Below are 9,618 nucleotides of genomic sequence, written 5' to 3' on the forward strand. Positions count from 1 at the left end.
AACGTTTCATCATGTAGTTCTTCCCGATGAACTGTCCAACAGAATCTCTTATCTGTACTGCTTTACAAGTCAGTGATTCTTTCTTTACAAATCTAGAGTTCTTAATTCCTGCTTTCATCTATATGAAGGAAGTCAGCCTTGTTGCATGACACAAGGCAGAATCACCATGAATTCCTTATAATCCGAGATCACATTTGTGCTAGCAGTTGATATTCCCATGGAAGCTTCCTTTGAAGCACAGGGGACAACCCCATTCATCTCTACATTCATCCCTGTTATTCCTGTTATTCTTCCCCCTAGAGCCCATCCTGTCAGGGACTATTGTTCTTGTGTCTCATAAGAAGCCTGTCAGGGTAAAAAGAAAGACATGCTTTGGTTGGAACATGATTTTCAGCAGGTTCCTTCAGTTTCATGTGACAAGTAAAGAGATTTCCTTTTTTATATAGAAATTAATGGGCATGGAGGTGCTAAAAAAATAACTTTAACATTATTTGGCAAACACACATAAGGCAATTTTTTTTGTCTTTTTTGAGACAGGGTCTTGCTATGCAGTTCAGGCTGGCCTTCAGCTCACATTGTAACCCAGGCAGGCCTCAAACTCGCAATGATCCTCCTGCCTCAGCCTCCCAATTGCTAGGATTACAGGTGTGCACCACCACTCCTGGCGGCAATATTATTTTAATAAGTATAAAATGTGATGTTTCTTGACACTCTTAGGCTGAGAAATAATCCTAAAAAACGGCATGGGGTTTTTTTTCTTATTGTTTTTTATTAAAATCAGCTTCCACACATATTTGGTAGCAATAACTAACAAGAATTGACTTTTTAAAACAAATACTTTCTAATTCCTTCATTTTACTAACCAGGAGCAGAAATAACCACATTATGAAAAAGGCAAGGCAGCTGCAACTCACCCACATTTGTCCTGCTCCTTTGACTTATTGTCCTTTATTGCCCTGGCACGGCTTCCCTTCTAGAACTGGAGCTCTGCCCACATTTCCATTATTTTTGGCTGGAGTCCTATTAAATAAAGGTGACTTTGATTTCCGGATCAAGAAAGAGAGTCGAGGATGGGTAGCCACTGTGGTAATGAATAATATACTGAAAGCACTTACGGATAGTGAGACACTATGGTAAGCTCTTGGTATATTTAATACCTTATTGCACATTATTCCTTTTACTACCACAGATTAGATGCTTTAACGCCATTTTATAGGTGAGAAAACTGAAACTAAGAATGTTTAAGGACCTTAACCAAATTCATACTGCTGACAATAGGTGGTATTGCTCTTCCATTACACCATTCTGCCTCCTGATTCTGTTCTTTCCAGCTCTTCTCCCAAGAATCTGAATTTATCTCCAAGCTCTCCTCCATATTGGTATGACAGGGGTTCCCAAAACAGTGAACACTTGGCAGTTGATACTCTGGCATGTAATTACTGATTTTAGGAAGTATGCCCACTTTTTCCTCCAGAATGAGACTTAAGAATATTGTATTCGAGCAGCTCAGCTGCTTGTTCCAAGCTTAGCCTCTATCACTGGATAACTTTTCTCTGTCTCCTATCCCATGTCCTGGTAAATAGATCTCACTCCATCGCTGCTGCCAGTATTTCTAGACATCTGCTGTATCTGAATTATGTCTGCTCAAGTCACATTATTTCATTATAAAGTTTTGGAATGTGAGACTTACTGATGAGAAAAGCACTGCCCACAACTTAAACAATATGTAAAAATAAATAGAAGGATATTTTGTTATTTAATTAAAATATAATTTTCCTGTGAAACAAGACATTTCAAGAATTTTTCATTTATTTCTTCAAAAATTCTTTGTGGGTGTGAGGTCCTGGAAGACATAGTGCTATGCAGGAGAAACATGGAGCTTTTGTTATGTTTTTAAATTATCGAGCTAATCCCAAATCTAAAGTGTGAGTAAACTGGCTAGTGAAATTACATCAACTGCAATTATAAGAAAGCCTGCTTGTACATTGCATGATATGGCACAAGAACTCACTCTCGGGGCTGGGGATTTAGCTCAGCGGCAAAGCGCCTGCCTGGCAAGTGCAAGGTCGTGAGTTCGGTTCCTGGTACCGGAGAAAAAAAAAAAAAAAAAAAAAAAAACTCAGTCTGAGCTACACCAAATGGTGAAATACTTGAAACAGTTTTTCATTTCACACCGTCTTTTCTGGGATGCCTTGTCCCAGACATCCTACCATCAACCATCATGTAGACCTGTCCCCAGAGATCCCCTAAACTCCAGACCTTTATTATTTCCCATCTCAGCCCTATCATAATTATTTGTCCAGGGTCTCATTTTCTGTCATATTCTCTATTTCCACCCCCCAAAAAGGCAAATCTGTGAATTGCTCTAGTTATAAGTGCCTTGGTTTATCTCCTCTCCAGTATAACAGATGATCAGTTTGGCTTCCAAGACTGAAATAAATATCACTGGTCAGAACAAGGAGAGTCAAGGTAAAGAATTTCAGTTGACCCCAGATGCACAAAAGGAGAAAAGCTTGGCAAATGGCCAGAGGATATGGCAGGTACACATGGCACCAGTCCAGCACCTGGGGATTCAGCTGGCAGCTAATTGACAGGAGAAAACAGCCAAGCAGGTGGCTAATAGCAGAAGCTCAGCTATGTGAAGTTAGGTCAGGAACAGAGTCAGAAAAATTAGGAATAGAAATCTAAGGAAACCGTAGAAATTGAAAAATTCTACACAAGAGGCTAGATTGCATAGTCTTTCCCATCTCCATCTTGCAAGGCCTTTTCCAAGTACATAGAAGTCTTGAGAATGAAAGTGATGTGACAAGCTCAGATGAAAAGATGTGGAAGATATTTGAGAAGCTAAGGTTAATAAAACCATGAGCTAAGACTACGAACAAACCTTGAGTACTCCCTTTGTCCAGGAGAGGGCAGACTTATAGCATAGGGAGACAAATGTAACACTCAAGTCCCTTTGGTAGCAAAGGTGGAAAAAAGTTGAACAGGGAATTGAGGAAGATGGTCAAGAGATATCTCACAAAAGAGATACTATTTGGGCTTGATTACAGAGCATAAATAGAATACTGTTCATGTGAAAAGAAGGATATTCCAAATGGTGGTACCTTATGCTAAGGAGGCATGATAGTACACATTGCCCTAGAGGAAGTGTACACTGCCTCCCATGATTAACACAAAGATAATAGAGTAGGAAAAAATTAAACTAGATTGCACTCACACACATACACACACACACACACACACACACACACGCACACACACACAAAATCAGCCCTCCATATCCATGGGTTCCACATGTGAGCCAATCAGCTATCAAAAATAGTCAAAAAAATTTGTGTCTGCAATTAACATATGCAAACTTGTTCTTGTCATTCTTGAGGGGTAGAAACAACACACTCAGTGACTTATTTTATTCATACCCAGAGGAACACTGAAGCTCCCATGCATCTGAGGAAGGATGGGCTAGAAGTGTCATTAATTAAGACAAGATGAGAGAGAGAGAGTTGCAGGGACAAATAAATTAGATTTAAACTTGGAAAAAATTCTGGGAAGACAGTGAAGTGCAAGAGAATTCAGACTCTGGATCCGTGAACTTTGAATACTTGACAATGTATAAAATCACTCAGGGAAAATCTCTAGAAGAAGGGAAAAGAAAAAAGGTAGAACTTGCAGGACACTAAATTTGACTACACACAGTAAGGTGGGGCATGGCTGCAAAAACAACCATGCAGAGATTCAGTGAAATGAGTGTGCTTAGATTCTTACAAAATAGGTGCAGGAGAAGGTCATGTTAAGGAACACGTATCTAAAAGTAGGACACTTGCTATGTATCCAGCCCACCAACACTGACACAGAGCTACCTTCTCTAGCAAGACTTCTTAAAAGAACATGAAAGTGATAAAATGACCTGTGGAGACCTTTTCAGTCTTTCAATCTCTAGTTCTTTAACACTATTCTCCTGTAACCACCTGCTTAACTTATAACTTACATTGTGTCTATAGAATACTGGCCTTCCCACAGCCTGCTATAGGCCGACCACGACACATTCTCCACCTAAATTGCATCTTGAGTTCATAGCAGCAAAATATACCGCTGAAATTTTGTATCAGATCTAGAAAACAACTTTTCTAAAAATACGCTCGTTCTCTTGTGGCCAACATACCATAAACAACAATGTAGACATAATTTTTCAGGTCATTCTGATAAATCAATGACTTCTATTGCACTGATGAAAAACAAATATTCAGTTTACTATGTTCTCAAAATTCAGTATCGTCAGTGATAAAACTGGGATACAAAATTTACCATACAGAGCTGTTGTGAAGATCAAATACTTATGGGCATGTTCTATAAACTCTAAATTATTATATAATTTTTGGTTGTTATTATCAGTACAGAGCTTAATGCATACATAACATTAAATGGCAAAGAGATTTTCATTTCATTTTACTAAAGCTCATAAAAATAGTTAAGATATTAATCAAAAGATATATGTGATATTGTAACAGACAAAATTTATTTTCTGATGAGCTAACCAAAAAATATTCAGAATATTGTACATTCAATGCAGCACCTTTATAAATACAAAAGGGAACTCTCACCCTTTTGGTGTAAACAATGAAACAAACTGAACTAGACTTCCGATGACAGCCTATGTGAATTGTATTCCCTATAGAATAACAGAGGACCAAAAGGACACCAATTTCATTGTTATATTCTTAGAATAGCACTATCAAGACATTATCTTAGAAGAAAACTTGATCCAAGATGATTAATCAAAGCAAGACAAAATACAGAGGAGCCCTGTTGTCCCAAACATGAGGTTTAATGAACAGTTAACCCTCAGGGAAAATATTTTAGTTTCCACATCTCTGATATACTTTACATCTGCCCACAACAGAAGTTCAGATGGAAATAAAAATGATAGGACTACATGGTTGGATGTTTTAACAGGAAAACCCTTTAATTCATGGTAGAATGATGATGACAAGATTAGTCTACTAAGAACAGAATGAAAAATAAATAAAAACACAGTCAAGAAAAGCAAGCTAAACAAAAACTCCTATTTTTTGCAAGAATATACAAGCTTATAAGGCAGGAAATTATGTTGACAGTAAAGTCAATTCTCTAGGTAGTCTAAGCATTTGGGGATATCAGAAAGCAATTTTTGAAATAAATTTTTGCTTAAGAACTATTAATGGCTGCCTTGTCTGAAAACACCAGGAGATGGAGTAGTGAAACAGACAAAAAGAATCATTCATACTCAAGAATAAAGCTGTAGGGGGCTGGGGATTTAGCTCAGCGGCAAAGCGCCTGCCTGGCAAGTGCAAGGTCATGAGTTTTGTTCCCGGTACCAGAGAAAAACCAAAAAAAAAAAAGGAATAAAGCTGCAGCAGGGGATGTAGCTCAATAACACAAGAGCCTGCCTAGCAAGCGCAAGGTCCTGAGTTCAATTCCCAGTACAAAAAAAAAGAATAAGAAAGCTGCAGATTTATAAAGAAGTAATCTTGAAGAAGAGATCTATCTGGGAGTGTAGATCTGATCCTGCTACTCACAACGCTTGACGTTTCCAGGACTTTCTGGCCATTTCCTTCTACAGAGGCCCTGGCATGACAGCACACACTAAGCGGGATGGCCATTAACAGGGAAATATGAGACTAGGATGAGAATCAATCCCAGCTGTCTTCTTATGTGATCACAGGATAATTTTTGAAGCCCAAAGATTTTCCTTGATTTGTTGTTATGGCATCTGAGCTCATTTTTCAGTAGCTGAAAATGCATAACTATATATTTACCCCTAAATACTTAAAAGGGAAACAGAAAGCCATATTTCTCAGGAGAAACAGACTTGGCTTTGCTGCACTATAGATCACATTAAGTGGGGGCCATCAGGCAAATGAGCCCAGATTTGGGACAACAAATTCTGTCAATGGATTTGGAGCCATTAGGCTTGGGTACAGACTATACCAAAACAATAAGACTTGATTCCATATGAGAACAAAAACATAGAGCTTAAAAAGAAGTTTCTTCCCATTACAATCAACTACTAAACGATTCTGCTAAGAAAATGCACTAAGATGAATTAGTTGTATAACTGTTACTCTTTCATTAAAATGATTTAATAGTTCTACAAATGTCACAGCATTAGCATTTTATGCAAAGCTATAAAACAGTAGCAAGTAAAAAAAAATCATCTGCCTTTAAAAGTCAGCACTTTTGGACTATGTTTATGAGACTACACGGTCACTTTGTGATATGAAATGGCAGCACCGCTAAGATAAATATCGCTTGCTGGCCAGTTTTATTTTGGGCAAGAGGCCATTAAAGGAACGAGGCTGCCGAATTCATCTTTCACTTGGATGAGCTTCAACAGCCCATTTACACTGACTAACTCACCCTCAGATATCTCTAAAGAGAAGAAAAGCTTGCTGGAGTATTTCCTTAAGAAATTCTTTAATTACATATTTTTATGATGTTTAAACTGCTCCTGCCAGGGCAATATGAAAACTTATTTACAGGCAATAGATAGTCATGTCTAGGACAAGCCCTAACAAATGAATTTTCTAGAAAAAAGGTACAGAGGTAGGTGTTGACTCTATTAATAATCTATTCTCAGTTCATTGTTTTTCTATGTAACAATTAGATATTTCCCATATTCAAATAGAGTGTGGTAGGTGATGTTCCTATTTTTTTACTTGACGTTATTTTCAAATCTATCCTTAAAATGAAATTTTCATAAGAATTGCAAACACACTTAGGCAAGGTAGTAAGCCACAAAGTGCTACAAAGCTTAAATTATTAACTAGACACTAGCTATTTGCAAGGTTTGGTGCTACAGTTGGAATTCATATTAAAAATAAAAATTGGCTTGCCATCATTTTGAGTGTAAATGGATCAGATATAAATGGCTAATATACTGCCAGTAGTCCTTCTGGAGCTGATGTTACATAAAAAAAATTGGTTGGCAAAAATAAATGAGAATCAGAGTAAGTCTTTTCTGGATTACTGGTCTTATCTGCATATGATTTAGGCTACTCTGACTCACATGGTTAGTAGCATGTGATCTAGAGGAAGCAAGAAATAAAGTCTGAGTTAAAACTCTGACTTGAGTTTAGGAAATTACATAGCTCATCTCTAAATCTAGGAGATTTAACATGATGGTTGGCAAGGAGAGTACCCTCTCATTACAGAATGATGGAAAGCCACTAGTGGTTTGCCCCAGAATTGTTAGTAGCAATCAGTGGGTATTGAAAACCTTCTGGGTGGCCTCTCAACCACTATCTAATTGAGTTGATGAGGAAGTCTTGTCACATTGGATTAGAAATGGACCTTTCTGGCCCCTCTTTGATCTCACTTTGATAACAAGTTAATTTCATTTGTTGTCTTACATTTTCAAGTGGTTTATCAGTCTTGTCACTTTTTAAATTCTATATTCTAATTACATTTATTAATTATGGCAATACCACTGTTGCCTTAACATTGATAACTCCTCAACTTGAAAGGAAGGCCAACAGAAACAGGCAATGAGATGTACTAAGTCAGTGTCAGAATCTGGAATACAGTTCATGGCGCTGACCCAAACTACAGGACCTTCAATTGCCAGATGCTAGAACTTGAAAGCTCCATCATATGAATCTTTCCCACTGTTACATGAACATATTTAGTTTTGCTGCCTATGTCAAAAAATATCAATATTAACTAAGCAGATTTTATTATCCAGAATGGAATAAATAGATAAAATAATTCCTCCCTTCAAAAAGCTCGCAGTCTGATTACAGAAGTAAATATAAAAATGAAAATCAGCAAAGTGTGTGCAATAATTCCCAATATACAGTTTGGAGAATCACCTAGGAAGCCTGTTAAAAGTGCAGATTTCAGGCTGCACACAGAGATCCAAAGATCCTGAGACAGGAGGCTGGGATGGATTCAGTTACCATCCACATCGGTGATGCTAATGCATGTAGTCAAAAGATCACACATTAAGACATACCAGTGGATAAGAACTCACATGGCCTAAAGTCTGGTTTGACCCTCAGATTCATGATTTTCTAACCCCCAGAATTTAATGTGCTAAAAATCCCCTGGGCTTTAATGTTCTCATCTATAAAATATAGATAATAATCTGCAAGTTCGGTGGTTGTAATATTAGTATCTAAAAACAGTAAAACTTGTTGTTACCATTAATATTATTGAAACATTAGAAAGTGACCAAGTGCTGACTGGTCTCACATTGTTCCTAGGACTTAATGAACAAAAAAAAAGAGTTCCAGATAAAGTTAAAGAACGTTTTAAGGAGGAAGTTGTTGTTCTAAGCTTGAAAAATTAATGAGGGGCTTGCATTATGTGAGAAAAGAAGCCCTGCACAAAGAAAATGAAATGAAAAAATTATTAAAGGAGATGAGAATAAGCTCAATGTCAGGCCACTAAGAGAGGCAGCAACTGAAGTGAAGAGCCGAGCTAGAGACAAACAAGAAATAAGTGACCAGATGGCTGAAGGTGCAACAAACCTGCTTCTCCCACCTTATCATTTAAACCGCTTGTTTTAAAAGATGACAAAGGCCTGGGAGAGAGCTCAGTGGCACAAGCACCTGCTTGGCAAGTGCAAGATCCTGAGTTCCATTCCAGGTATCAAAAAAAAATTACAATAACTGGCCCCCAAACTTAGGTTGCAAGTTCGAGGCCAGCTTAGGCTACAAAGTGAGCTCAAGGTCAACCTCAACTGCATAAAGAGACCCTGTCTCAAAAAGACAAAAAAAAAAAAAAAAAAAAAGATGATGACATTTAAATGGTAGTTTAATCCCCCATTAAGAAAAAGTGTGTATGCTGGGTATGGTGGAGCACATCTGTAATGCAAGCACTCAGGAGGCTGAGGCAGGAGGATCAGAGCAGTTTGAGGCCAGCATGGGCTACAAAGTGGGTTCAAAACCAGTCTGAACTGCATAGTGAGACCCTGTCTTAAAAAAGACCAAAAAAGAGAAAATAAAAGAAAAAAGGTGTAACTATTCTTATTACAAAAAGAACCCTGCATTTATCATACAGATTTACGTATGATAGCATAGAAGTACCATTTCAGATAAATTTCCACTTTTTCTAATGCTATGATAAATATCATTAGATAAATGCTATGATAAATTTCCACTTTTTCTAATATATGATAGCCTACAAGTATCAAAACTGATTTATCATACAGAGCCTTAATTCATTGACTGGGATAATAGATTTAAAACATATTTCAATTTACTAAAGATAAATAATTCACTCTTTCAGTAAAAGTCTATTAGCTGTTTTGAAAGCAAGGGACTATATTATTCATTACAGGATCCCACATACTAGCACTGCACAGAAATATGATATTAGCTTTAAATACAAGCTGTAGCTCAATTAAACATGTTGTCCTAACAAAAAAATAAATAAAATGTTCATAAATAAAATTTCTCTCCTTTGAGAGCTGCCACATCCATTTATTGCTCACATTCCAGGTGAAACTACTCCTCTGTAAAGGCAGCCAGATTCATTGCCTTCATTTATCCTGAGCGTCCATAACTATATAAGCAGAAATAAATTAAATTAATTATTATACATGCCAATAGTCAGACTGAATAATTCAACTGAAAATAC

This window comes from Chinchilla lanigera, unplaced genomic scaffold (assembly GCF_000276665.1).
Source record: "Chinchilla lanigera isolate Chin_1 unplaced genomic scaffold, ChiLan1.0 scaffold00018, whole genome shotgun sequence".
Lineage (NCBI taxonomy): Eukaryota > Metazoa > Chordata > Mammalia > Rodentia > Chinchillidae > Chinchilla > Chinchilla lanigera.